The sequence below is a fragment of the Chiloscyllium punctatum genome, chromosome 32, assembly GCF_047496795.1.
Source record: "Chiloscyllium punctatum isolate Juve2018m chromosome 32, sChiPun1.3, whole genome shotgun sequence".
NCBI classification, from domain to species: Eukaryota; Metazoa; Chordata; class Chondrichthyes; order Orectolobiformes; family Hemiscylliidae; genus Chiloscyllium; species Chiloscyllium punctatum.
In genome coordinates this window covers 20535195-20552177 of record NC_092770.1, presented here as the reverse complement: position 1 = coordinate 20552177, position 16983 = coordinate 20535195, and the positions used below count along the sequence as shown (strand labels likewise).

The 16983-nt window shown below is 40.8% G+C and overlaps 1 long non-coding RNA gene across 3 annotated transcripts in view; it reads left to right on the top strand.

The window, feature by feature from the left end:
- LOC140457964 (uncharacterized) overlaps positions 1 to 11936 on the top strand; it is a 34100-nt gene extending 22164 nt beyond the window's left edge. The window contains exons 2-3 of one of the 3 annotated variants that reach the window (XR_011953418.1): positions 4223 to 4344; positions 11377 to 11936. This is a non-coding gene — a long non-coding RNA (uncharacterized lncRNA). The remainder of the gene's footprint in view (positions 1 to 4222; positions 4345 to 11376) is intronic. The other 2 variants (XR_011953417.1, XR_011953416.1) reach the window with 2 other exon arrangements.
- The last annotated feature ends 5047 nt before the right edge of the window (positions 11937 to 16983 follow it).

Here is a 16983-nt window from a genome sequence, read left to right as displayed (position 1 = left end):
GCCACAACCTTCAGTGGGAATGAATTCCTTAGATTCTCTGGCTGAAGAAGTTTCTTTTTATCTCCGTTCTAAAAGGTCTTCCCTTTACTTCAAGGCTGTGCCCTCAGGTCTTAGTCTCTCCTACCAATGGAAACATCTTCCCAACACTTATTTTGTGTTCTTTCTATTTCAATTAGATTCCACTGCCCCCCCCCCCCAACTCCCCCACCCCATCCTTCTAAACTCCATGTCCTCAAACATTCCTCATATGTTGAGCTTTTCATTCCTGGAACCATTCCCATGAACCACCTCTGAACATACTCCAGGGCCAGTACATCCTCCCCGAGATATAAGGGCCAAAACTGTGCACAATACTTCAAATGTGGTCTGACCAGAGTCTTAGAGAGCCTCAGAAGTACATCCCTGCTTTTATATTCAAGTCCTCTCAAAATAAATGCCATCATTGCGTTTTCCTTCATAACTACTGACTCAACTTGCAAGTTTACCTTGACTGAATCCTGGACCAGAACTCCCAAGTCTCTTTGCAGTTCAGACTCTGAATTTTCTTCCTATTTAGAAAATAGTCCATGCCTCTATTCTTCCTACCAAAGTGCATGGCCTCAGACTTTCTCCCATTGTACTCCATCTGCAACTTTGCTCACTCTCCTAACCTGTCCAAATCCTTCTACTGCCTTCCCGCCTCCTCAATACTACCTGTCCCTCTACCTATCTTTGTATTAACTGCAAACTTAGCCAGAATATCCTTAGTTCCTTCATTTAGATCGTTAATGTATAAAGTGAAAAGTTGTGGTCCCAACACTGAGCCTTGCGGAACACCACAAGTCACCGGCTGCCAACCTGAGAAGGACCCTTTTATCTCTCCTCTCTGCTTTCTGCCAGACAGCCAAGCTTCTATCATTGTTAGCACCTTGCCTCTGACACCATGGGACTTTGTCTTACTCAGTTGCCTCCTGTGTATCACTTGGCTTGATCTAAGCATTATCAATAAGAGTGCAACTAAGAAGTTGTTTTCATTTTTATAAACTACCAGTAGTTAGGCTAAATCTTGAAGAAATGTTTTAAAATCTTCTGTTTCGTATTTCTTTTTATTTACCACTTATTGCCTAAATGTTCACCACACCTTGTAGTGTGAAGCAGAGGAGGTCTGAAGGGTCAAATGGTTTACTTCTGCTTGTAATTATGTTTATATGATTAAAATACACTGTTTGGTCAAAGAACAGTCAATGGGACAGATTGTGCTATACTAGCAGTGGGAATGAAAACCCCCACTACCTTGAAATGGCTTTCTCCTGTCTATTTTTTAAATTCTACTTTGAGTGTCACTGGCCATGCTGGTATTTGTTATCCATCTCCAAAGGTCAGTTAAAAACCAGCCACATTGTTGAGGGTCTGGAGTCACATGTGGGCCAGACTGAGTGAGGATAATGGATTTCCTTCCCTGTAGGACATTGGTGAACCAGATGGATTTGTAACAACAATTGACAGAAGTCCCATGGTTGCCATTAGCCTAGCTTATTATGGAATTCAAATTTCCCTATTTATTATAGTGGGATTCAATCCCACTTCCCAAGAACACTACCCCAGGATTCTGGATACTAGTCCAGGAACATTACCAAGATGCCACCACCTCACCTACTTTGCTTGATTCAACTTGCATATGCAAGTCTTTGGGATGACAACTTACGCTTCACACTGGAAGATGTGGTGAAAATTCAAATGGCAGATTATAAATAATAAAGAGATTTTCTTCATAACTTAGCCCAACTACTGGTAGTATATAAAAATTAACTTAGTTATTTGATCAAGCAGCAGTTGAAGTGTTTTTTGCAGACAAGCTGGAACCGAAGGGGTGTGTATAAATAACAACAAGTAGCTGATTGATTTGTGGACTCATGACCAGTTATCAATTTCAAAGGCCCTCTAACTCCCAACAACTGTGTGTTTGGTTTTCAGGTAAAGCAGCTTGGGGCTGGGAACAATATAATGAGAAGGCATCAGATCTTCACCAGCTCAGGAGCTTTGTCTGTTCTCTGCAGTAAAAACCACTTTAAGTTTTGAAGAACACCAGTTTTCTTTTCCTTCAGTTGCTATAAGCCATGACTTTTAATTCATAATTAAGAGATCTTTCATAATCAACCCTGTGTCAAGTGCAGACTAGAAAGCATTTGGAAAAGTAAGATTGAGAAGGAACATTCTGATCAATACAAAAACCATCTCAGTAGATATTATGAACAAAGACTCCGGATCTTCTTCACCAGTTTTACTTCTATCCATAATGTCATGTTTCTTCATGTCAGTGTGTTGTGCGTGTGTATAAGCATGTAAAAGAATGAGTTTATAAGTGGGTTAGGGTTAATATGTTATATGCTGACAGTTCATAATTGTTAATCTGTAGCTAGAGTTTATTTACTTACAATGAATAGTATTTACTGTTAAGAAATCTGATCTGTGCTTTCTGTGAATCTGGATCTATAAGACAGGTTGAAATGGGGAGTCTTGTGTTCTCTTATCAAATCTTTAGCTTCTGGGATGACTCCAGGAACAGCACATTACCCCAGTGAGACAGAACACAAGCCGGATCTCCATCGCCTTGAAAAAAGGTTGATAGGTGACCTAAAAGAGACCTTTAAAATGTTCCTCTTCTTTTGTTTCCCATCCGTAGCCTCCATTATAAAGGAAGGGCATTGAGGTAGGTCCCAAATCCTGTCCCAACCAGAACAGGATTGAAACCTGTGCCATTAGTGAAGTAATTATAATTAGGTGTGCCAGGCTGATCTCATAGAATATGAGTTCCCTGACTGGAGCTATTAATATGGTCCAATCATGGAGCCCCACCTGACAGATATAAACAGGAGTGTCAGAGGTTCTGCTCACTCTGAGAGCTGGCTCTGAGGGAGCTGGATCAGTGACTAGCACTGTCCACATGTTAATAAGGAGTGAACTTGGTGATGGGCTATTGGCCACTGTAGTATTATTTCAATTAGCCTAGACCAGTCGCTGAGGCAATCAGGTTGATCCCACAACCCTTCAACCCTAAGGGCATGCAGGATTACTCAGAGAGATTTAGGTGAGGAAAGCTGGGATGCAGCTTGAGGGGAGAATAAACATGGGCTGTTTGTGTCAAGTGACCTGTTTCTGTGTCAAAAAGTGTGGCACTGGAAAAGGACAGCAGATCAGGCAGCATCTGAGGAGCAGGAGAATCGACATTTTGGGTATAAGGTCTGTATTCGACTCTCCTGCTCCTCAAATATTGTCTGACCAGTGCCACACTTTTTGTCTCTAATCTCCAGCATCTGCAGTCCTCACTTTCTCCTGACCTGTCTCTGTGCCTTCTGTTGTAAAGCTAATTGGCTAAGTAAGCAAATATGTTTTGATCAGTTCTGTGCATGTATTAAAGCCTATTACTATGCACTAAATCCCTCTTTATGCGTTATAATGCTGTTGTTAACACTTTTACTTCTACTGGATTAACGCCTGTGTGAAAAGAGAAGTGTCTAATACAAGTGATTTAGCTGTTGGTAGGTTGAACAATGCTGGTTGCAAAGTATAATCCAATAAATCATAGCAATTTGATAGGTAATGGAGCATAAACACTAGATTTATGGTTAAACATTTGCTTGAAAAGATGGGAGCTATTAAAAACTACTCTAAATATGCTTTCCATTGCAGAAAAGAAGATTGCAGCATGACTTAGTCTGTTGGGGTTTGTGTCGATAGAGTCTGAGTCATTCCAATACAGCTGGGTGTGACTCATTCCTGAAAGTGCAAACTTGCAATAATTCTGCATCCCCAAGTTTAGCACCTACATGACTAAACATTACTGGGGAAATTTTCTGACCATGTTTTCCCAATGTGAAATCACACTTGCTGGGTGGACATATTTGAGCATTTTTATGACCATTTAAGTTCGTTTTCCACTGGATGCATCAGCCTGGAATGTCAGCTTTATTAAATAGGGATTCTATTTCTGAGTTATATTTTCAAAGATCTGTATTTCTTGACATATTTAAAATGAATCATTTATTATAATTGAATGCAACCATGTGTTGCATTACAAATTGTGCTCCTTGTTTTATTAGCTAAACTCCGAAAGGCCCAGATAAAACAAAGAACTGAGAATGCCGAAGATCTGAAACAAACAAAAACAGAAATCGCTGGGGGAACTAGTTATGAGGAAGGGTCACTGGATGCCATACATTAACTCTGCTTTCTCTCCTCACAGCACTGGGGACCCGGGTTCGATTCCAACCTCGGGTGACTGTGTGAAGTTTGCACATTCTCCCCATGTCTATGTGGGCTTCCGCCGGGTGCTCCAGTTTCCTCCCACAGTCCAGAGATATACAGGTTAGGCGAATTGTTTGTGCTAAATTGCCTATAGTGTTCAGGGATGTGTAGGTTACGTACATTAGTCAGGGGTAAATATACGGTAGGAGGAATGGGAATGGGTCTGGGTGGGTTCCTCTTCGAAGGGTCGATGTGGGCCTGTTGGGCTGAAGGGCCTGTTTCCACAATGTAAGGATTCTATGAGATTCTGCCTGACCTGCTGAGTTTCTCCAGCAAAGTTTGTTTTTGTTTGCTTCTGAAATATCCAGAAGGTTTTGTTTTAGTAAGCATCCACGTCAACCAGAAAATATACCCCTCATTGATCAGAGTCAAGTTAATTTAACCTGCTTTTAATTTCTTAGGCAGGTTGCTTCAACTTGGCTTGTATTTTCTTGAGGACAGAAGATTGAGGGTGGTCAAATTATTATATTGAAAATAATAAAGGAATTGTTAGGGCTAATGTAGCAAAAGCAATTTCTTTGTTGACGGAACCCGACGCAAAATGGATTAAAATTAAAGTTGGGATTTCCCATTTATAAATGAAATCAGGAAGCATTTTTGACTCAAGTCCAAAGTCTGGAAATTTCTATTTGGTTATTTGATTTTTGGTTTTTGATTTTTATGAAACAAAGGTATCAAAGAATATGGAGAAAATATAGGCAAATGGATTATATTGAATGTGTTATTTTTACACAAGGACCCAATAAAAATTTTATGAGACTATATTGCAAAAATAAACACCTGATTGGTGTTTTGCTTAAAATAACTACAACACTTTGGTGAGAGAGAAGCAATTAATGCAAATTATGTACAGGTGAGAGTAGAAATGGAGAATTCAATACTAAAACTGGCAGATAGTATGGATGAACAACAATTAATAGGGGAAGGAGGAAAGCATTATTTATGTTATTGTATAAAACATTGATAGATGTTTTATTCCATTATTTGATTGCAAACTGTGCTTGAGACAATAGCTGCATCCAATCCTACTTCAAATTATAAGAAATGTATTGTTATAATTTATCTTTATAAAGCTTTAATTATATAGAAGGAGATGTGAATAACCTTGAACTAATTAGGGTTGAAATGGAAACCGTCTTCCCTCATGAGACTACCAGTTGAGAACAAGGTCAGGTTGAAAGCAAGAAAGCAGAGTCATCTACATCAAAATGGAAATTACTGGAACGAATCAGTAGGTCTGCCAGCATCTGTGGAGAGAAATCAGTTAAAATTTTGGGTCCAATGACCCTTCCTCAGAATGAATGCTGAAATTTCCATCAATTTCTGTTTTTGTTTCTGATTTCCAGCACTTCATTTTCTTTCAGCAGCGTCATTGTTTGTTCTACCAGTTAATTGTTTAGGGATAGAGTTCACTCTTACAGTTTTTTATGTCACTTCCTAAGGACATTGCAAAAGCACATCACAACAATTGGATCACTTTTGATGTACAGTCACTGTTAAGTAGGCAAAGCTCCACATACAATGCATATGACTAAATAACTTGTCTTGTCGACTTTATTAGTTAAGGTGAATTTCTGCAGTATATCTTGTAGACAGTACACACTGCTGCCATTGAGCATTGGTGGTAGAGGGAGTGGATGCTTGTGGTAGTAGTGCCAATCAAACAAATTGCTTTGTCCTGGGAGCTGTCAAGTTTCTTGAGTGTTGTTAGACATGCACTCATCTAGGCAAGTAGGGAATATTCTATCACACTTCTGATTTGTGCCTTGTAGATGGTGGACAGGCTTTGGGGAGTCAGGAGGTGAGTTACTTGCTGCAGTATTCCTGGCCTCTGACCTGCTGTTGTAAGGCCACTGCATTTATGTGGTGAGTCCAGTTGAGTTTCTGGTCAGCGATAACTCCCAGAATATTGATAGTTGGGAATTCAGTGATGGTAACACCATTGAATGTCAAGGCGTGATGGTTAGATTGTCTCTCACTGGAGATGTCAAAGCCTGGCATTTGTGTGGCACGAATGTTACATGCCACTTGTCAGCCCAAGCCTGGATATTGTCCAAATCCTGTTGCCTTTGAACATAGACCGCTTCAGTATCTGAGGAGTCACAAATGGTGTTGAACATTGTGCATTCGTCGACCTTATGATGGAGAAAAGGTTACTGATGAAGTAGTTGAAGATGGTTGGGCCTAAAACATTACCCTGAGCAACTCCTGCAGAAATGTCCTGGAGCTGAAATGACTGACCTCCAACAACCATGACCATCTTCCCATGTGTCAGGTATGATTTCAATCAGCAGAACATTTTCCCCCTGATACCCATTAATTCCAGGTTTGCTTGGGCTCCTTGATGCTACACTTGGTTGAATACAGCCTTGATGTGAAAAACTGTCACTCTTACCTCACTTTTCAAATTCAGCTCTTTTGCTGTAATGAGGTCAGAAGATGAGTGGCTCTGGGGGATCCCCAACTGGGTGTCACTGAGCAGTCGCTGACAAAGCAGCTGGCCTGATTGGCACTACATCCACAAGCATCCGCTCCCCCCACCACTGATGCTCAGTGGCAGCAATGTGTAACATCTACAAGATGCACTGCAGAAATTCACCAAAGTTCCTTAGACAGCACCTTTCAAACCCAAAACCACTTGCATTTAGAAGGGCAACAGTAGCAGATATATGGCATCGCCACCACCTTCTAGTTCCCCTCCAAACCACTCACCATTCTGATTTGAAAATATATCACAATTTCTTCACTGTTGCCAGGTCAAAATCCTGGAATTGTCTCCCTAAGGGCATTGTGGGTCATCCCACAGCAGGTGGAGTGCAGCACTTCAAGAAGGCAACTCATCCTCAGCTTCTCAAGGGCAACTAGGGACAGGCAATAAATGCTGATCCAGCCAGTGACACCCACATCCCTCAAATGAATAATAAAAATAATTAGGTAGGGGATAAATGTTGGACAGAAAATGATTCTGCATTGCTGAAATACATGTTACCATAGCTTTTTGTCTTGCTCCCATCAGGACAGATGTAGCAATACTGAATTTGAAAGGAAAACATTCAGTGCAAGTTGTTGTTCTTTTTGACATTTGGTTTTCTTGCATCTGTATTGATGAATGCATTAAGAAAGATTTCAACAACATGTCTCTTTTTGCAATAATACTCAAGTTCTGTACTGGAACACAGGGAAAATACTATACTATCAATCAATGGTACCAGGGGAGTTTTCAGGTTCACCTGTACAGACAGATAGCACAGAGTTAACACCTTGTCTGGAAAGACAACACTTCCAACAGTGTTGCTGTCATTCAACAACAACTTGTATTTATGTAACACTTCTAATGTAATAAAATGTCACATAGGTATTGGCTGGTGTTATCAAACATAATTTGATAAGCCACCTAAGGAGAAATGAAGGCAGATGACCAAGGTTTTGGTTACACTTTTAACAAACATTTTAAAGAGGAAAGAGAGGGTGTGAGCTGGAGAGATTTGGGGAAGGAATTTAAGCTGTTACAGATAGAGTAATTAAAATCGGGGATACTCAAAAAGTCAGAATTGGCTGACTAGAAGTAGAAATGAAGAAAATTGTACGCGAAAATATAAAGTTCAAAGATGTACAGGTTAGATGGTTTGGCCATGCTAAATGGCCCATAGTGTTCAGTGATGTGCAGGTTAGATGAGAAATGCAAGGTTAGAGGGATAGGGTGAAGTCTGGTTGGGATGCCCTTTCGAGAGTCAGTGTGGAATCAATGGGCCAAATGGTCTGCTTTCAAACTGTAGGGATTCTATGAAATCAGAAACAGGAGTAGGCCATTTGGCCCCTCAAGCCTGCTCCATTATTAAACATATCAGCCATGAGCTTATTGGTGGCTTCAACTTCACATTCCTGCCTACCCCTGACAATCGTTGATTCACCTTTTAGTCAAGCACTATCCACCTTTACCTTAAAAGTATTCTCTGGGGAAGAAAATTCCAAGTGCTCATTACCCTCATAGAGAAAAACAATTCTCCTCATGTCTGTCTAAAATTGAAGATCCCTTAATTTTAACTGATCTCCCCTAATTTTATCCTCTTGGATAAGGAAAAATATGATTTCAGAATTCACCCTCACAAATCCACTCAGGAGCTTATTAATACAATCAATTTCAATACATTTCAATGCAATCATTCCTCATTCTTCTAAAGTTCTTTAAAGGTTACACGCTGAACCTGCCAACCTTTCCTCATAAGTAACCCTCCCCATCAATCCCAGCTGAGCGAACCTTCTCTGAACTGCTTCGAATGCAATTACCTCCTAAATAAGAAGAAAAAATCTATGCACAGGGCTCCAGATCTGGTCTCACCAACAGCCTGTATAACTGTAACAAAACATGTTTACTGCTTATATAACCTTGCAATAAACAATAAATTTCATTTGCCTTCCTAATCACTTGCTGCACCTGTATACTAACAGGACACCCAGATCCCACTGTACCTCAGAATTCTTTTTTAAAAAATATATACTTTATTCATATAATTTCAGTTTGGGTCTTGGAGGACTTGTAAGGAAATTCAACATGTAATATTGTTACAAACTTCCTATCTAACAAATACATCCTACAGCAGGTGTGAGATGTGTTGTCACAATTCTTGATACTCTAGCTGGTCACAGTGCTGCACATCAAGAAAAATATCAACTCTGAATAGAAGGCAATCAACTCGGTAAATGATACTGTTTGATCTATTTGAGATTTGCTGGTTTTTAGAACAAGGAACTGTCCGAAACTGAGTGTTGCAGACTGGCACATTCCAAGGTCCAGAACTATGAGCTGAGGGACGCACTAAAGCCTGGGGCAGCTGCTGCAGAGTCACAATGGATATAGGTTGCTGTCTAAGGCCTTTCAACCATGTCCCACCAAGGGGCAGGAAGCCATAATACCCCTTGGGCTATTTGCCTCAAAGCTGAACATTGTAAATCAAGGTTTAGTGACATGGCTCTGCATTCTCTCTCTCTCTGTTTAAATAATATGTTGCTTTACAAACATTTCCTATCAAAGTGATCAAGTTCACATTTTCCTACATTATATTCCATCTGCCAGATTTGGTGCCCACTCACTGGCCCACTCACTCGCTGACCCCCTACATTCCCTTGACAATTTACTTTCCTACTTACATTTGTATCATCAACAAATTTAGAAATCATTCTTTGGTTCCTTCTTCCAAGTCATTGATAATAAATTAGACATAGCTGAGGCCCAGGACTGGTCCCTGTGCACCACTCCAATCATTGCAAAGTGCCAATCTAAAATGATGTAGGCATTGTTGGCAGGAACAGTTTTAATGCCCATCCCTCATTGCCCAGAGGGCAGCTAAGAGTCAACCACATGGCTTTGCATCTGGAGTTACATGTAGGTCAGACCAGGTAGAGATGGCAGATTTCCTTTCCAGAAGTGACAGTAATGAACCTGATGCATTTGTACATGATTAATGGTCACATGATCATCAATAGGTTGGATTTTTATTGCTGATTTTTATTGAATTCAAATTTCAGTATTTGCCATGGTGGAATTTGATTTCGTGTCCTCAAAGCATTTATGCCTATTTTCTGTCTTCTGTTAACTAACCAATTTCCCCTTACCCCGCCTCCACCCAGGCTATTACGTTACAGCCTCCACCATGAGCTCTTATTTGTGGAGTACCCTTTGACCTAGCACGATATCAAATGTCTTCTGAAAATCTAACTACAGAATCCCTTTTATCCACATTGCTTGTTATGAGATAGGGTTAAGACCACAGAGTGCTTTGCAAACATAGATGATCATTTTAAGATTTGAGACCTTGCTTAAAAGGGAACGCACGTATATTGGTGAGTTGGTATCACATTGTTGTTTGTGGTACTTTGTGTACAAATTGACTACTGTATTTTCTACATTATATTAATGATTAAACCCTGAGACTGCTTCTTGGATATAAAGCACTTTTGGGACACTTTGAGATTATAAAAAGTGCTATATAAGAATAAAATCTTTGTTTTCTCTTTAATCCTTGGGGTAATTATAAAACAGAAGGAATTTAAAACAGAAGCTAGGCAGGAAGGCTAATGTTGAGGTATTTGTGATCAATACTGGTGATTCATTCTGTGATGAGAACTTTGCTTTTATTTGGCCTTTTGTCAATTTTATTTTGACTCTTTGCGATGGAAGCTTTTAACTTGATTGGGAACTCCCTGTTGAGTGTTTCATCTTTGGGGAATTTCTTTGAGAGAAGGGAAAGCCTGTAAAATGTTATTCCAGAAATAGATTTCATTTACTTGTGAGAGGACGAAGAGATGGAGAAACATGGGGTAAGTGAACAAAGTGAGCTCACAGCCAATACCACAGGAAATCAAACCCCACATATAATTCACAAGATTATTTCGTGACTCTTTCCAAACCCACCTCAAAGGACAAGGGCAACAGATGTTTGGGAACGCCAATTACAAGCTCCCCTCTAAGCCACGCACTATTCTGACTTGGAAATATATCACCATTCCTGCACTGTTAGCAGGTCAAAATATGCCCTCCCTATTGGCACTTAACATGTATATACCATTTTGTTTTTGGGGAGTGGGTATCGTTGGTGGAGATAATAGTCATTGCCCATCCCTAATTGCCCAGAAGATGGTTAAACATCAGCAACATCGCTGTGGATCTGGAGTTACATGTAGGTCAGGTAAAGATGTTAGACCTTCTTTCTAAAACGGGCATTAATGAATCTGACGCATTGCCACAATGATGAATAATTACATGGTCATCACTAGGTTAAGTTTTTATTGCTGATTTTTATAGAATTCAAATTTCAAATTATGGAATTTGATTTTATGTCCCCTAGCATTTGCCTGGAGTTCTGGATTACCAGTGTGCTGATATCATTACTCTCTACCACCTTCCCGAATCTCTAATTGTCCAGAGACCAGGTCAGAGTCAACAGCACTGATAGATTACAGTAGTTTAAGAAGGTAGCTCACCACTACCTTCTCAAGGGCAATTAAAGATGGGTAACAAATGTAGGCCAAGGCAGCAATGTGCACACTCCATGAAATAATATTCTTTAAACAAACCAATTTGTTGTGTTTCAGGGAGCTCTTTGTCTGCTGTGAGATATGTGAAGATGTCCCTGGAGCTGCCAACCACTCAAGGATACATTTTGCTTCAAAGAATCCACACCAAAGGTGACATTTAACTCTGCTGTCACCTGTCATACCTGTCTGGAATTTGTTGGCAGGATCCATGTGTGACTCTGATGCTCTGCAAGGGTTTGGCTTTACACATCAAGACTTCCAAGTTCACGGTTTCTTAAATTTCCAAATTCAGGTAATGAAATGCCTCATCCTGAGGCTTCCCCAAGAATTGCACATTGCTTCATGTTATGTCCTCATCTGGTCGGGTCTACATCATCCTCAGGTAACTGATTGTGGGAACAGCACTTCCTCTCATTTTCTTTCCTCCACAGCCCCTGTGCAGCAGGGAAGGAAATCTTTAATCTTTACCAGAACTGACCTACACGTGACTCCAATCCCAGCACGTCATGCTTGACTCTTAACCAGCCTTCAAAAGAGGCCTTGCAATATCACTACTTTATTAGAGCAACAAAAGATGCCACGTCTACATTCCAAGAATAAATTACAATTTTCTAAAACATGCCTCTTTTAGTCTTATTGGCAATATTAAATTTGTGGACTTCATGAATTTTAAGTGGATCAGTGTTGAGAAAAGCAGAGCGGAAAATGTTCAAAGGTGGAGATCCTTTAGAAATACAGAATGGATGCTGATGCCTGTGAGACAAGATTGATGTCAGGTTGCTGGCTCACTTTAGATGTGCCCCAGTGTAGAATATAGCAGTAAATTTCAGACCTATGTCATAAATGGACTCTCGAGCAAGCTTAACCTAAACAAGGAGGCAGAACCTGTTTTGTTTTTTCGGCATATATTCACTCCAGCTATTTTTGTCTTTTGGTTAGCTCTTGGAGGTGAGGTCTGGATCATTGTTTTCCAGAGATTGCCTTCATTTGGCCAGATAGATTTGTGGTTTGTGAAAAGAGGGCTGTCTATTGCCTATTTCAGCTTGTGGTTTAATCACATAGCCTGAGGAGATGTGAAATAATGCTACTCTTGGCTTTGACCTAAGCTTTATTGCTCATAGAGGGACAAATCACAAAAAGCTGCTCAACACATTCAGCAGACAACAGAAAAGCAAATTGAATGTTGGCCTTTATTTCAAAGGAACTGGAGCATAAAAATAGGGAAGTTTTACTAAAACTATACAAGGCATGAGTAAGATTGCACCAATATAATTGTGAACAGTTTTGGTCCTTTATTGAAGGAACGATACAGCACCGGAGGCAGTCTGGAGAATGTTCACTGGGCACATATGGAAACAACAAGGTTCTGCCTCCTAGTTTAGGTTAAGTGTGCTTGCTAGTTATTTTGATTAATGATGACTTTATTTATGATGATGACATATTTCTTTATGACTGCAAGTCTGAGCTTTATTACTATATTGTGCACTGGTGGACACAGGTATGGATGGATTTCTTATGAGGAGAGATTGAGAAGCTTGGGTTATACTCCTTGTAGTTTAGGAGAATGATAGGCTACTTTATTGAAACATAGAGAACTTGATATGTTTGATACGGAGAGGTTGTTTTCCCTTGTGGGAGTGTATAGGACCAGAGGGCTCAAAGTCTCAGGGTAAAGGGTTGTAATTTAATACAGAGATGAGGAGAATTTATTTTCTCTGAGTGTAGAGAATCTGTGCAGAGGACTGTTGAGGCTGGATTGTTCAGTATATACAAGGCTGAGAAAGGCAAATTTTCAATTCGTAAGGGAATCAGGGGTTTGCGGGGAAAAAGAATCATGAGGGTGGAGTTGAGGATTGTCAAATCAGCCATGACCGCATTGAATGGCAAAGCAGAATTGATGGTCCGAATAGCTTACTTCTGCTTTTGTGTATTATGGAATTAGTAAACCATTCACTAAAACATCAAATAGTAATAATATCACAATGTATATTTTTGTAGTAGCACAGCTCCAGAATGTAAGAACATGGTAAATGTGAAGTCATGTATTTTGGCAGGAATAACAGTTAAAAGTACTATTCCTTGAATGGTAAGAAATTGCAGCAAGCTGCTATACAGAGGCACCTGGGTGTCCTTGTGCATGAATCACAGAAGGTTGGTCTGCAGGGTACAACAAGTAATTAGGAAGGCAAATGGAATTTTGTCCTTAATTGCTAAAGGGATTGAGTGTAAAAGCAGAGAGGTTACGTTGCAGCTATACAGGGTGCTGGTGAGGCCACTCTGGAGTACTGTGTGCAGTTTTGGCCTCTTTTTACTGGAGAAAGGACGTACTGGCACTAGAGGGGGAGCAGAGGAGGTTCACTAGGTTGATTCCTGAGTTGATGGAATTGGTTTATGAGGAGAGACTGGGTAAACTGGGATTATAATCATCAGAATTTCAAAGAATGACGGGAAATCTGATAGAAACATATAAAATTATGAAGGGAATAGCTCGGATAAAAGCAGAGAGGATGTTTCCACTGGCGGGTGAAACTAAGACAAGAGGGCGTAGCCTCCAAATTAGGGAGAGCAGATTTAGGACTGAATTGAGAAGGAACTTCTTCACCCAGAGGATTTTGAATCTATAGAATTTCCTGCCAAGTGAAGTGGTTGAGGCTTCCTCAGTAAATGTTTTTAAAGCTAAGATAGTTGTTTTTGAACAGTAAAGGAATTAAGGGGTTGTGGTGACAAGGCAGGTACATGGAGATGAGGCCACAAAAAGATCAGCCGTGATCATATTGAATGGCAGAGCAAGCTCAAAGGGCCAGATGGCCTACTCCTGCTCCTGGTTCTTATGTTCTAAAAACCCAAATGTTACATTATAATTCATTCTCATTTCGTCTTTCTCACCATATACCATGATCTGGCCTGACTATCTCTCCTTAAAGTCTCCAGAGAGACTGTCTGACTTGAGGGGACAGGTTCAAACTATGACCCTGGTATTACTTGAACTTTAGGTGTGGTGCGCTGTTCGGTATACATTTGATGTTGGTATTGCTGTCTAGGCAAGCATTTATTGTCCAGAGGGCAGATAAATATCAACCACATTTAGGCCACACCAGGTGAGGATAGCAAATTTCCTTCCCTGAAGGACATGAGTTAATCAGATGGGTCTGCCCCTCAAGCAGTAGTTGCACGGTCATCATTAGAATTTTAGTTCCAACTTTTTTTTTTGTCGAATTCAAATGCCACCATCTGCCATGTAAGGATTTGAACTTAAGTCCTCAGAACGTTACCTAGTCTAGCAATAATATCACTAGGCCATCACCTCCCCCATGTTCAGTTGCTCGGTTGTTACTGGCAGTTTGTTGTATATTATAAATGTGAGTATGTGGGAAAGAAAGGGAGAAATACTGAGAAAATCAAGCAGGAAATGAGTGAGAGCTGTGAATGAAGAAGTGTGAGGTTGCTTTATAGATAGACAGCTGTTATCCTTGGAAAAATCGCAAAGCAGGGCAAGTTCAAAAAACAGTGAGGAGTAGAAATGTAAGTTGATCTTGTCAAACAGAATCTTTGCAAGTAAATAATTAATTTGTGAAGTGAAATATTGGATGTGATTAAAAGCATTTTTCCTGCTATGGCTGGTGACCATTAATAGGATTCCCTGTTTTGGCAAATTTGAAAGCTCATACACAGAAAAAAAATGAGAACTAATCGACGGAAACTCTGCCCTAGCGACACTTCTCAGTCCTAACCTCTGGATCAGAACCTCTGCAACGCTTTTAAACTCCTTAATCTGTAGCCTTTCAGAGCGAATCAACAATTTGTGTGAAAATGATTTGGTTCTGCAGGCCCCAGGCCAAGAAAAGAAACAAAGAATGTAAGTTTGTATAGCACCTTTCCCAGCCTCAGGATATCCCATAGTGATTTATAGTCATGGAAATATGTGTACTCGTTATAATGGAGGAAGTGGAGCAGGCTATTTGCGCACAGGAAGCCCCCACCAACACACATGTGATTCTGTTAATGCAAACATTTTGTGATGAGTATATGTAAATGGGAGAGGGGTGGTAGCATCGTAGTAATATCACTAGATTAGTAATCCAGAAGCCTGGGCTAATGCTGTTGGGGCATGGGTTTGAATCCCATCTTGGCAAATGATGACATTCGAATTGAATAAAAATTCTAATGATGATTTAGATTTACAGAGGAATCTCAATTATTGGGGCAGTCCAGTGGCTCAGTGATTAGCACTGCTGCCTCACAGCGCTAGGGACCTGGGTTCGATTCCAGCCTCGGGCAACTGTCTGTGTGGAGTTTGCACATTCTCCCTGCTTGGCTTTCCTCTAGGTGGTCCAATTTCTTCCCACAGTCCAAAAGATGTGCAGGTCAGGTGAATTGGCCATGCTAAATTGCATTAGTCAGAGGGAAATGGATCTGGTTGGGTTACTCTTCGGAGGGTCGGTGCGGACTTGTTGGGCCAAAGGGCCTGTTCCCACACTGTAGGGATCAGATCTAATCTAATCTGAAGGAAATGGGTGGGGGTATTTTGTTTGGTTAATCGAATGCCAGATAATCGAGGTTCCTCTGTATTTCACATTGTCACTTATACCTAGGTACTGTGAAAAATGGATAATGTCGCCATATTCTGGCGCCATCTTGGATTATAGAATAAATTACTGAACAAATTGTATAAATGGTAAAATACTGAATAAATTAATATTAAATTGATATTACTAAAACTCTCCGTAGACTTTACCCTCTCCACTCCTCCAGTCACTGCTGCCCAATATTGTCCCTGGGGTCCTGGCAATGTGCTCCTTTTCTGCTGCCACTGATGCCATTGCTTCTGTGCTTGCCGTCTCCAAAATGGAGATGGTTACACTGTGCGGATCATGTACCTCTTCCGACGCTGCGCATCGACCGACGGTGTACTGGTTCCGAGTTGTCTAACAGGCTCCTGGCTTGTCTTCCAATGTCGCCACTCAAGACAGAGTGGAGATTGGAGATATATGGGGCCCCAAAATCCCTCAGGAGAAGATCAGGAAGAGGCCCCAGGGCAACCAGAACAGAAAGAAATAATGTTACTAAGCTGGAAGGACAACAATGAAGCCATGCCGATGCAATAGAACCCATTGCATGAGCCATGAACCACTGAGCCTCACGCTCAGGAGCTGAATGCTGTCAACCCCACAGCCGCCATCTTGGAGAAATATGACCATATATACATTGTCATCCAAACCCAGCTGGATTACTAATGTCCTCTAGGGAAGGAAATCTGCGATCCTTAGTCAGTTTGGTTTCATGTGACTTAAGATCCACAGCAAAGTGGCTGAATCTTCATCCCTCTCTTGTGCAATAAATGCTAGCCCAGCCAGCGATGCCCACATCTCATGAATGAATGTATACAAAATGCATTTCGGTCAGGAAACTGGGAGAACCACATTCTGCTTTCTCATGCACCCCCCCCACCCCCTCCATATCACTTGTGCCCCTCTTCTCTCACTGCTGTCACCACCCACCCACCCTCGAACCTTTCCCACTAATAACAATGCACGGTCTTCTTTGAAATAGAGTCGGGGAAAGCTTTACACCCACTTGAGAGGGACATCGAGATTTAAAATGTCATGCAAAAAACTATTCCCCTGCGAGTGCAGCACTCTGTCAGTACAGCCCCGACTCAGAGGG